A 12785-nucleotide genomic window follows, 5' to 3' on the forward strand; every position below is an offset into this window, starting at 1 on the left:
CAGCATCCCACTCCAGGAGTCAGTTAGAAACCTCCATTTGCATCTCAAATTCTACAGATTTTTCTCCATTTCAACTTAACAGGGAACTTCACATTGAACATTTCATGGAGTCATAGAATCACAGAATGGTTTGGGTTGGAAGGGACCTTAAATCTCACCCAGTTCCAATCCCCTGCCGTCCCCTAGAGCAGGATGCTCCAAGCCCCATCCAGCCTAGCCTTGAACACTGCCAGGGCAGACACAGCTTCTCTGGGCACCCTGTGCCAGTGTCCCACCACCCTCACAAGGAAGCATTTTTTTCCTAACATCTAATCTGCATCTCCCCTCTGTCAGTTTAAAACCATTCCCTCTTGTCCTGTTACTATAAGCCCTTGTAAAAAGGCCCTCTCCAGATTTCCTATAGGGCCCCTTTAGGCACTGGAAGACTGTTACAGTGTCTCCCCTGAGCCTTTTCTTCTCCAGGCTGAAGAAGCCTGAAGAAATCTAAGCAAGTTACTCTGTATTTTTAAACTAAGTTTCACTTTTAAAAGTTGGGAAGTATGTTAATGCTGTGAACATCCCAACTTCAAAGGTTAGGCTACCCTGCATACAAAATAACTACTTAAAAGAGATACTCCACAGCATCTGTGACAGTCCTGTTCCCCTCCTTTTTGTTATCTACATTTCATGATAATGTAAACCTCTTAGCAGGTTCCCTACTGAAAAACTGAGACTGACATTGAAATATGCATTATGAAAACCCAGGCTGAATAAGGGTAGCAGGATCTTACTGCCATAAAACAGATACTGTTCCTGTATACAGGTATATACAGTTCACAAATATCATTTTCCTTCTATGAAATTATCTCCTGTTTCATTAAATCTATCACTATAACCGGTATAGTTCTGCAAACACATTACAGCATACACGCAGAGCAGTGTGGGAATGGAGGATTCACAGTGAATTCTGAAAGTCTAAAATTTGGTCACATTCCAAAAATAGAGTATGCGAGGATTTGAATTTTTTCAACAAAGTCCTTTTTTATGTTAATTAAAGCATTTAACAGCAATGAAATCAAAGCCTTTCATTTTCGCTTTTAGAATTCCATTGTATATGATACATAATACATAAATGCAAAGTTACTAAAAAAAAAAAATCAAAGCATTCTGTTTCAATATAAAGACCTCTTTTAAAGTGTTTATCAAAGGTTAAGGAGATTTCATCAAAATCATAATGGTTCCTTGGAGCTGATTTTCAGGGCTGACTGGAGAGCTTTTCTGGGCAAATAATCAGAACATCTTGCTTCAGCTCCACACATACATGAAGAACACAACAGCTGAAGCAGAAGGAGAAATGAGGCTTTGAAAGCTCATGGCAGTGGCCACAGAATTCTCCTACGCTTCACATCCAGCCTCAGAGCTGCATCTTATAATTCTGTCTGGACTGAGGTCATTCTTTAAAAAGCAGATTTATGTTTAAAAAGCATATACCTGGCATGTTTACCAACTGGGTAATCAGGTATTTCCATAAAGCAGAGTTTGGCAGTAGAACTGACTGTCCAGGAAAAGGCCCTTCCCCCATGTTGAATACATTACTCTATGACTCAAAAATATGCAGGGGAAAAAACATCTAAATAGCCAGATCAGTTACAGCTTGAAATCCATCTCATCGTGCTAACCACTACACCCAGCACAAGCTGTGGTTCAATTACCCCTCTAATTCTCTCAGTGAAATCAGGCTGTTTTCCTTCTTTTTCTCTGTTATCAACCATTCAAATCAATTCCAGTCGAAGATTGCTCTTGATGCTCTTCCATTAAGGAATATTCTCAGCAATTTTGGAGGTATCTGGGAATACACAACACATCCACAGTTCATTTTCTGTGCAGGGTTAGTTTCTAGTGCCAGTTAGAATGAAGCAATGTATTATATAGTAAACTTCTAAAGCTGGTGTACTCAAGTCTGGCCATTTACATTCAGTACAATGACCAGGTTTATGGACAAAATCATGAATAACTTTTGAGACTATTCCACTCTTTCCACAGACATCCCAGTACTCAATTTACAGTTCTCGTGGTCTTCATTTTCACACTAATTCAATGAAACCTGGGGGGGACAGATGGAAGGCAGTTAAGTGAAGGCAACACCTGAAATATGACATGATCAAACACCGTGGATTGTGAATAATTAATAGCAGAAGCCAAGCAATCTGCAGGAAGGATCTAAACTCTTCCGTTAATCCTTAAAATTAATGAATGTACACAAAAGAGAAGTCAGATACCAGCAAAAGGCCTAAAATGTCACATGTTTTGATGAGGATTTTGCATTGAGATCTGTGAATGCCACAAGCAACCAGTGGAGTGCTCCCGTTCTGATGAACTCCTGCTACTGAGCCAGTAACTCCCCTGCAGTAACCAAGTGGCAGGATGCAGGCAGCTCCCAGCAGGGTTTACATTCCAGCTATTAGCTGCTCCAGGAGATCTACTCTGATTTGGAGCTAGAGCAAAATAGCAAATAGCAAAATGAACAGTGCATGTAATGAAGTGAAATGAAAACAGAAGGGCTCCTGTACATAAAAAACCCTCCAAAGTGTCAACAGCAATAGCTACTCTGTAATACTCTCATTGTAAAGCTGGAATTGTATTTGAGTGAAATTCCTATTTCAGCAGCAGCAGGCTCTGAATGTAACATGGAAGAATGATGCACTCAGCCTGGAGGTTCAGATTCTTTCTGCAAGACAGACGCAAAATTCCCTGTCCTCAGAGAAAATTAGCAATTATGTAAGATAACTAACCACTGGAAAGTACTTCAAGTGAGGAGGATTATTTAGAGTTAGAAAAGGGTCTGCTATTGCCTTGAAGTATAAACATGGACCAATACAAAATAGGACTCTTGAAAATCTCAGGAATTACAGGCACTTCATTACTTTCAATATTCAATATAAAATTACTGGTGAAAAATACATACAAGCAAAACCAGCTTCACAAATAGGACACAGCAAGTAGAGCAAACTCTTATATACCCACTTTTCTCCTTTTTGTCAGATTTGCAACCTCCTTGCGGTTACTAACTCTATATAAAGTAAAGATGAAATCCTCTTTAAGCTCCTTCCTAAAAAGGACGTGGACCAGAAATAACCTTTGAAAATTCAGTCTTCAACTAAAAGGAGGAAAGAAAGACTCTTTAAATGGAAGAGGCTTAGCTGGAAAGCAAAATGTCTTGGATGTACCATTCGTTAACAATTCGCATTGTGCGTAGTACCAATACCTCTGGGGTATCCTGGTTGTTCTCAGATTACTGCTCCACCAGAGAAGTCCAGGTATAATTATCATTGAAATAAAAATAACTGTTAAATCCACGGTTCACAGCCTTTCTGCACTCCCCTCCTTGCATCTGACAAATATTCCCCAGCAAGAAATTTACTGTGCTGCCCTAGACGCCACTAGCGGGAAGAAGGGTTGTAAATAGGCAGATAGGATTCTCCCCTGCAAGGCAATTCTTCTGGCTGCTATAATGTCTCCCTGTAAGTTTTAAGAAGTGACAGAACACAAAAAGTAGAGGAAACTTGGTTCCCAGGCCTACCGTTAACATCAAACTTTACTGACCCCTTATCTTCGACATCACATTTTACTGACTGACTTCAGGGCTCTGTCTACATACACCTCACAAACACCTTAATGATGCTCACAAAAAGCTTAAGAACAGATTTGACTGCCTCCTTCTATTTTAATGGTACTGATCTCTAACTAGTCTTCTTATGCCACCGTTCACACTGTATCACATAATGCTGCACCCCTACATTACCCTCCTAGACTTTTTGTATCATTTCCAATGATTTCTCCCTGATATGGTAATATTCTAAAACTGGCTTATTTCAACTTATTGTTAAGGTTCCCCAAGCTACCAACTGAGGCAACATTCTGTAACAATTTTCTTTTGAGCAAAATCATTTCAAATACAAGCAAAGGTGATGTATAACAAGTTACCCCCGGGTTGTCTTCTTTGATTGTCACCAAAATCAGCATAAATGGATCCTCCAGTGAGCGAGTCACGGAAAGCCCTCATCCATCCAGGCTGATGACAAAGACCCTCCCCAGGGCTGCCTGCCTTTGTATATGTGGCCAGTCATATAAGGGCTCCAACAAGCACTGGTGCTGAAGAAACCCTTTGCTTTGAGGAAAAACAAAATACCTATCCTGCAAATTAAAATAAATAAATACAAAAACACAACATCTCTTACCACCAAAACCTAAGCACAGCTCCTGACTTTGAAAGGGGCCATAAATCTGCACAGGTGAGCTCTTTCATCCCATTACTGCTCAGTAATTATACCAACAGAAAACATTACCTAAACCTGGCACTAGTAAATGTACATGGAGTCTTCATGGGCCCTACAGGCGCTACTGCTTCAGTTGCCATTATAGCTGAAGCACAACAAAGTGCCTCCCAGCAGAAATTAGAAACCTTTTAGAAACCTTTTCATCCCAGTTTCACCAAATGCACTGAAGATGCTTATAAATATTCAATATGAATTTTTAAACTCTCTTTCTCTCATTTTCCTTCACCCCAATTAGCATTAGAAATCATTTTACTTTTAAATACACAGATGGGAGCCAAGTCTGAAGTCAAAAGCACTCACTCACTATAGCGACGAGGGCCACGTAAGAGTAGAGCTAGTTGGAAACACAGGCAGCCCCAGGCATCGAAATAACATAGAACAAAAGACAGACAAGAAGGGATTAATTCAAACGTTGGTGTAGAAATGTGCAACAGCACAGAGAACTAAAGTTGTGCCAGAGCATTCCCAACATGAAATCCAGACCACTGCATCCCACAGCCCTAGGCAGGGATTTCACACTTTCTCATTAATGTGCTATAATTACTCTGAAGGCTCAGCATAAGGATCTCTGGTGGAGCTAGGGATCTGCACAAGCTCCAAAGAGCCCTCAAAACTAGCACAGTCAGGTCCAGGTCTGAGTGTTATGATTCAGTCTTCCTGGCTCATTTCTCATTGTACCTGTGTCTTATTTAGCTGCCTCCCTCAAAGCTTAATCAGATTGTCCTGGCAAAACTGGCTGGTGGAGGTATTAGCCACAGCTTTTACACTCCCAAAATGTAAACCTCATGTTACACCATCAGAAGATGATCCTTTGTCAAATCAACCCATTAACACTCAGTACATTTCTCCTGCAAAACAATTCTGAAACACCTTAGATATTTACACATATTTCCAACTTTGTTTCATATACATGTCCAGCCACCTCTTGCGGAATCAGCAGCAGGTGGTGGCAATAAGAAAGGATTGTGACTATTTGGTTGAGATCCAGAAGTCTGTGCAAATACTGTAATACATATGATAACAAGGCTACCTGTTACTGTTATTTAGGATATTATTCTGTATTCCTGTTATCCTGGCCACCTTCCTTAAAAAGTTCTATTATATCTGAAGCCAGCAGAAGTAGCTTCCAATGGTTTCTAAAAGGTTCCCTCACACCCCCAGTGAAATGTCTTCTTCTCTAGGAACAGTGTAAAGTCAAATGCAATATCCACAGACCCTGCAGGACATATAAATAAAACCTCTGGATTTTATTTATCCAAAAAATAAAGCCTTTCGTTTAGTCCCTCTTGCAAGCAGCAACCACAAGGTCAAAGCATCTTCCCAACAGCTGGACATGAGGGTTTTATTAAATATAGGGAAGTAAATGGAAGAAATGGAATCAGCTGTGGACTGCTATGACACACATCTCCAGTCTATTCATGTGGAACTCGTCTGAACTCCCCACACAATTCATGATAAAAAAGAAGAGATACACTTTTAGAGCATGATTAATCTGACCTACTTTAGGTGGCCATGTTAAAATAAGCAGAGCTGAGGCCCAAGAGCACCTCTTCTACTCCAGAGACTGTAAGGGGAGCACTGCTGTCCACATTCAGGTAGATGAATTCCAATGTCAAATGTCTAGTCATCATTTTCTCATCAGTCTTGTTCTTATAGTATCACACATAGTGCTTTTCCAAGCGCTTGCAAAACACTGCTCCATTGGTTTGGTTTCAAGTTTGTAATATTTGGAATTTGATTTGCAATTGAATGAATCACACAGGTTTAATGTTTTTACTGTATTTATCTTGTTCAGTTTGTCACTGAAGATCTTCATCCTGCAAGCACATAGCAGTCATTTAAGGTATCAGCAACAAGACTGTGGATTTGCTGATAGTTTTATCAGTGAATTTGAGAAGCCATTTGAGGCTTTTAAAAGTGTTATTCTAGTTCATGTGAATGGATCTGTGCATCTTAGAGAGATTTCTCTGTTACTCCCCAGTAACCATAAAACCCATTACTGATTCTACCGCATGCACTGTTGAAAGCAGGATACTTTCCAGATTTGGAGAAGAGAAGAATGCTCTTGATTATATGCTAGCACTTGCATTGGACTGTCTGAATTAATCCAGGTTGTCACTGGATTAATTAATTTGAATTAATGTCTGAATTAATCCAGGTTGTCACCTCAAATAGGTGACCATTACTGTTCAGCTGACAGCCTGGAGGCCTAGCAATCATTATCATTATGCCCTCTTACATAGATGCTGAGAATCCTGCAAGAAGAGCACCTCAATCAAGCCCTGGGCACTAGGAAGAACAGAATCATGGACTCAACTAGACTGAAAAAGACCTTAAGGATCACCAAATCCAACCATTACCCCAGGACTGCCAAGACCACCACTAAACCACATAAGAATCCTGGAGCTCAACACTGAGCAAAGTCACGGTGGGCATCTTAACAGTTGTGTTTTTAGAAGCAACAAATGGCCACCGGAAAAATGAGGCAGCCTTCAATCATTCAGCTAAGGGGCTTCATAACAACTACACACACAACAGATAAAGACACGCATGGTTTAGAATAATAAATACAACTCAATAGAAGCTGAATCAATTACCTTTTCTTAAAACATATATCAGTAGCACAAAATTAAATTTGTACACACTGGGAGAATTTTACTCATCCTAGTAAAAAGAAAAACAGACATCATCAACAAAACCCAAACCAAAACCCAAAACTCCAAAATCCCCTCCCAGAAGCACCCCCCAAATAAAACCAAACAAAAAGACAAACAGCAATTATACTTCAGACATTCTTTCGAGGCACTTGCCCAGACTTTAACTTGTTCATGTCAGTAGTGACATCAAGGAACTGCTCCTCATCTGTGCAGTGTAAATGACACCACAGCCAGAAAGCCAGTCAGCACTTGACCCAGTTAAATAACTGTGGCTCATTTAGCCTGTGACAGTCAATGCTTTAAGAATACAGTTTAAAAAAGGATGGTGCCCTGAAAGTGGCTTTGCCAATTTTACATTTTATTACCAAGGCTAAAAAAATTTTGCTGTAAGTGCCTGTCTCCTGCTTGGAGTAATGGAGCTCCTCTGGGCATTCTGCCACTCTTTCAAGGTTCTTCTATGTTTTCAAAGCATCTCCCAAGGTGATGATACTCTATGAAAGTTTTCACACCTATCCAGAATCCTTTCATTTGCACTGCCCTCTCTGCTGCTGCTTCGTATGTTAGCACTCTGCTGTAGGACAGAACTAAGACTAAAACTCATCTTCAGAGGTGCTGGGTAACCCCAGTGCCTCCTAGTATCAAGAGAATCTCAAACAATTATAGCTCTAATGTTGTCTCAGTTGCCTTGCATGTAAAATGGCACAGTCTAATAAGTATTTGTTTAGTTATTTATTGATAGGATTCATTTAATTAATGTTTGCACAGCACTATAGACTATGCTATAAAACTCGAACTGTAAAATGCCAAGTGCCATTGTAAACATATATTAATGGGTATATCTACACATATAATATATACCTACGCAATCAGGCACCTCTTTAACAAATATTTGGTAAATATTTTAGTATGTTTTAATAACACATGCTGGAAATCTCTTCTTCATAACAGTACACTTGCCTTAGGGAAAGCTCATAAGGAATAGCTTGATTTAGAGTTTGAAAATTTAAGTGACAATGGTGTATTTCTAACTGAGCTGGATCAGGATTGTTGACAGCAATTAGCACTGTTAGCAAAGGCCACTTTGCTTCACTCCTGATCTATACCACATTTCTGCTTCTAAGCTTGTAACCAAACAGGTTCACTACTACTGTCTCACAGGAGCCTGGTGTCACATCACCTCTAAAAAACTGAGATAAAAGCCATGAGATAAGGTTTGCTATTTTTAAAACAGTATTGAGATGCAATGTGCCCCAGTTCAAACTACTGGTACTTGTATGTCAAGGATAGAAAGGGGCAAAACACAGCTACACTCTGACACCCTGGATTTCAGCAGAGCAATTCAGCAATACTTTTACATCTATGTCCATGTAATGAAGTGTGTAAGACACAAACGTGCAAGTGTTCAGCTAATGTAGCCCCAAAAACCAGTCACAAATTCAAGCTCTAATGAAGCAGTGCTGTAAAAAAAGCAGCTCAGACCAAAATTAGTTGGTTACTGTCAAGAGCTCCTCAAGAAATCACATAAAAGGTGAATTTCACTAATGCAGAGATGCTAGCCCTGACAAACATGTAAAGAAGACATGTAGCTCTCTATTCAAAACCTTTATTCTTCCCTTTTTTCTTCATGCCTGTTTAATGCTAGGCTGCCAAGCAGTAGTCAACTGACAGCAAGTGCTTCACAGGGAGGTTTCAGTTGTTAGATCACACTGAGTAGGTCTTCCAGTTCCCAGAGAAGTGTCAATTCCCAGGGAAAAATACGTGCTTGCTGGAAGAGAAGCTGATGGATAACAAGAAACAAAACCCTGATATTAAAGTTGAGGGGGGCACTTGTTGCTTTGTTTTTGTTTTAATCTGAGATAGTAGGCTTGAGAGCAGCAGGTCAAGGAAGCTTCAAGAAAAAGGTTTTCAGTGGAGCCAAGGAAAAGAGGAAATCTTGGGATACAGCTGTTTTCCTTATTTTTGTAAAGTTGCTTGATTCTGCCAAGGGAAAGTCATTAATCCCCACGATTATGAGACCAGGTCAGAAGCAAATTCTGCCATTACTTATGCCATCATGGCTCCAGTACACAACAGTATGATTATCACAACAGACTAACTGCACTGAGTGGGTGCAAGAGCTCCAAATCAGAAGCTGAAGGATGACCCAAATCTGCCTCAATGCTAGCAGTAACAATGTGAAAGGAAAGAAAATAGCAGCACCACCTCTTCCCCTTCCTGCCTGATCCTACCTCATTGACCTTTCAGGCAGCTGTGAAATAAGTCTTTACTGTTTGTTAGTAACAATTAATAAGTGACAGAAGTTTATTGCCAGCAGAACTTGTGGTCAATCCAGCTTGTGCTGATATGTTATCTTGCTTCTATTACACCAGTAGAGCAAGGTACATGTGGGTTTTTAATTAATCACTCATCATGTTTTAGCCTTTAGAGCCTGGAACACTGGTTTCCCTACAGTACAATATAAATTACAATATATTACTGCATACATATTACAATATATACAATATATTTAACATGACTAAAATATGTTCAATTAGAAGGGAGGGAAAAGGGATTTTACAGAATGAAATTGAGTATTTTAACCCCCATCAGAAGAAAGAGGTAAAAAAATCTATTTGCTGTTTGCTTTTAGAGTTATGTGAAGAAAAGTACGTTACACTGTGAAGTTCTGGAGCTAAAATGGTAATGTAAAAATTAACAGACAGAAATGCTGTGAAAACCAAACTTAAGATGATGTCCTGATTCACAACCATGATTCCACCAATGTTAAATCAATTTTTCCAAACTTGCAAACGTGTTCCAGTTCTCATTTTTTGCTACTTCTTTACCCAAATTCAGAATTGACAGCTCCACTTAACAACTGGTACAGACTAACTTCTAAATCACTAAATTCAGCTGCAACACAGTTCTAAAATTAACTGCACAGTAAAGCATAAGGTCCCTGTGGGACCGATGAGAATCCACCAGTCATGGTGATAGCTAATTTACCACATCTTGGCTGCTGCTAAAAGCCTTAAGCAGAAGCTTCTCCTGCACTTGGTGTTGCATAGCAGGGGACAAGCACAGTGCTCACTCACTGAGCACTCATTCAGGGTGGTTGCAGTCCCTCACGAGAAACTAAAACTGTTCATCTTTGTTGCTGACATGGACAGTGGGATTGAGTGCGCCCTCAGCAAGTTTGCCGATGACACCAAGCTGTGTGGTTCTGTTGATACGCTGGAGGGAAGGAATGCCATCCAGAGGGACCTTGACACGCTTGTGAGGTGGGCTGATGCCAATCTCATGAAGTTTAACCATGCCAAGTGCAAGGTCCTGCACCTGGGTCAGAGCAATCCCAGGCACAGCTACAGGCTGGGCAAAGAAGAGATTCAGAGCAGCCCTGCGGAGAAGGACTTGGGGGTGCTGGTCGATGAGAAACTTCACATGAGCCGGCTTCAGTGTGCGCTTGCAGCCCAGAAAGCCAACTGTATCCTGGGCGGCATCAAAAGGAGCGTGACCAGCAGGTCGAAGGAAGTGCTCCTGCCCCTTTATTCTGCTCTCGTGAGACCTCACCTGGAGTATTGTGTGCAGTTCTGGTGTCCTCGATATAAAAAGGACATGGAACTGTTGGAACAAGTCCAGAGGAGGCCACGAGGATGATCAGGGGACTGGAGCACCTCCCATATGAAGATAGGCTGAGAAAGTTGGGGCTGTTCAGCCTGGAGAAGAGAAGGCTGCGTGGAGACCTCATAGCAGCCTTCCAGTATCTGAAGGGGGCCTATAGGGATGCTGAGGATGGACTCTTCATTAGGGGCTGTAGTGACAGGAAAAGGGGTAATGGGTTAAAGGGGAAGTTTAGATTGGATATAAGGAAGAAATTCTTTACTGTAAGGGTGGTGAGGCACTGGAATGGGTTGCCCAGGGAAGCTGCCAATGCTCCATTCCTGGCAGTGTTCAAGGCCAGGTTGGACAGAGCCTTGGGTGACATGGTTTAATGTGAGGTGTCCCTGCCCATGGCAGGGGGGTTGGAACTGGATGATCTTAAGGTCCTTTCCAACCCTAACTATTCTATGAATCTATGATTGAGTAGATTTGAGAATAACAGTATTTCACTTCTGCTGGAACGGAACTCTTTGTAAGGGCATGTAGTGACAGGACAAGGGGGAACAGCTTTAAACTGACAGAGGGGAGATTTAGACTAGACATTAGGAAAAAATTCCTCACTATAAGGGTGGTGAGACACTGGCACAGGTTGTCCAGAGAAGCTGTGGCTGCCTCATCCCTGGCAGTGTTCATGGGCAGGTTGGACTGGGCTTTGAGCAACCTGGTCTAGTTTAAGGTGTCCCTGTCCATGACAGAGGGTTGGAACTTGATTGATCTTTAAGGTCTCTTCCAAACCAAACAATTCTGTGAGAAGGCACAAAGGAGAATCTTCTGTCAGTGGGAGAGGTGAGGTTCTATCCCACCTTTTACCATCCATCAAGGGAAGAGATTCACATGTTTGGCTGTAGTTTAGTATCCAATGCCCATCTAATAACAGTACCAGTTTCTCTACTTTTAAAAATAAAAACAAAATATGTATTTGTTTGGGGTCAGGTTTTCCCAGTTTGGTTCTATACTCTAGGGGAAAGCAGCTCTGATAGGTAAGTAAATAATCTAATTCAGTCATGAATACGTGGGACACACTGTCCACTGGTTTGATGTAAACACCGAGGTCACTCCTTCCATTTGCTTTCTGTGGACAAAGTAGCTAAGAACATAACATTTACACAGTTTTGTTTGAGAAGGTAGGCAATACATGACAAGGAACATTACCTCCCAGTTCACTCCATGAGCAAGTAACCTAGAGCTATCACTACTTCAATTGTTTATAATCCCAGTGTATCAATGGTAAAACCAGGCTAGCTCGTAACTCCCTTTTCTAGATCCAAGCTCCCACTACCTGCTGAACACAGCCAGCATTAAGCTGAGTTAGACGTTTGAGCTACTGTCATGAATCCATGACCAAACCAGTTTTCACGCTGGCTGATAACTGTGAGTGGTGGCCATGCAGAATTTCACACCACACCAAATCCAGCTCTCTCTGGGACAGCGCTTTCTGTCCCAAAACACAGCCTGGGACCGCTGAGCTGAAATTAAATCTCCATTTCCATAATACGGATTTAGCTTTTTCAATGAATTTGTAAGAGTTAAATGCAGAGCTTGCCTTGATTTACAACAAGAGCAACACATCAGACTGCTTCAGGTTACTTGGAGAAATCCTGGGTTTGACAAATAGTCGAGCAGCTCAGCTTCCTCCTGCCAGAAGCTAGGGATGGATGGAAGCTCTGGGCTGCTCACTGCAATATTTATAGCCACCATGCAGCCAGCATCCTGTAGAGACCTGACCCATTTAATTATCTGAAAAAGTTGAAACAGAAAGAAAAACAGAGCAGGGTTTCTGATGACTAGGATAGCATTACAGAACAAAGGTACATTTCAGATCATTAACCATAGCTCTGAGTTTGTTAATACAGCTCTCTCACATAAGCTATCCACACATGCTACAGACTGGAACTGCATAGGAGGGCTTTCCAGGCGTAATATTTTAACAAGAACTGGCAGAATTTATCACTTATTTTAGCATTTTGGCTTTATTTCCAGTTCACAGAATTTTCCATGCGCACAGGCATCTTGTAGGACTTCCTAATTGAAACTACCTAACAAATGAATTCTACATACGTTTCAGTAACCACTTTGTAAGTACTTCATCAAAAGCATGTGAAACTTGAGTTGTGTGGTTTAATTTTAATTGGGATAACGCCATAGATGGATGAGGGAAAGGGTCACATGCAAA

General features: G+C 41.0%; 1 protein-coding gene across 1 annotated transcript in view; it reads right to left on the minus strand.

Annotated features, from left to right (window-relative positions):
• PCSK2 (proprotein convertase subtilisin/kexin type 2) overlaps positions 1-12785 on the minus strand; it is a 109333-nt gene that overhangs the window by 88335 nt on the left and 8213 nt on the right. The window lies entirely within an intron of this gene.

The sequence above is a fragment of the Neopsephotus bourkii genome, unplaced genomic scaffold, assembly GCF_033783945.1.
Source record: "Neopsephotus bourkii isolate Nb327-2 ecotype Australia unplaced genomic scaffold, CSIRO-AGI_Nbou_v1 NB_845, whole genome shotgun sequence".
NCBI classification, from domain to species: Eukaryota; Metazoa; Chordata; class Aves; order Psittaciformes; family Psittacidae; genus Neopsephotus; species Neopsephotus bourkii.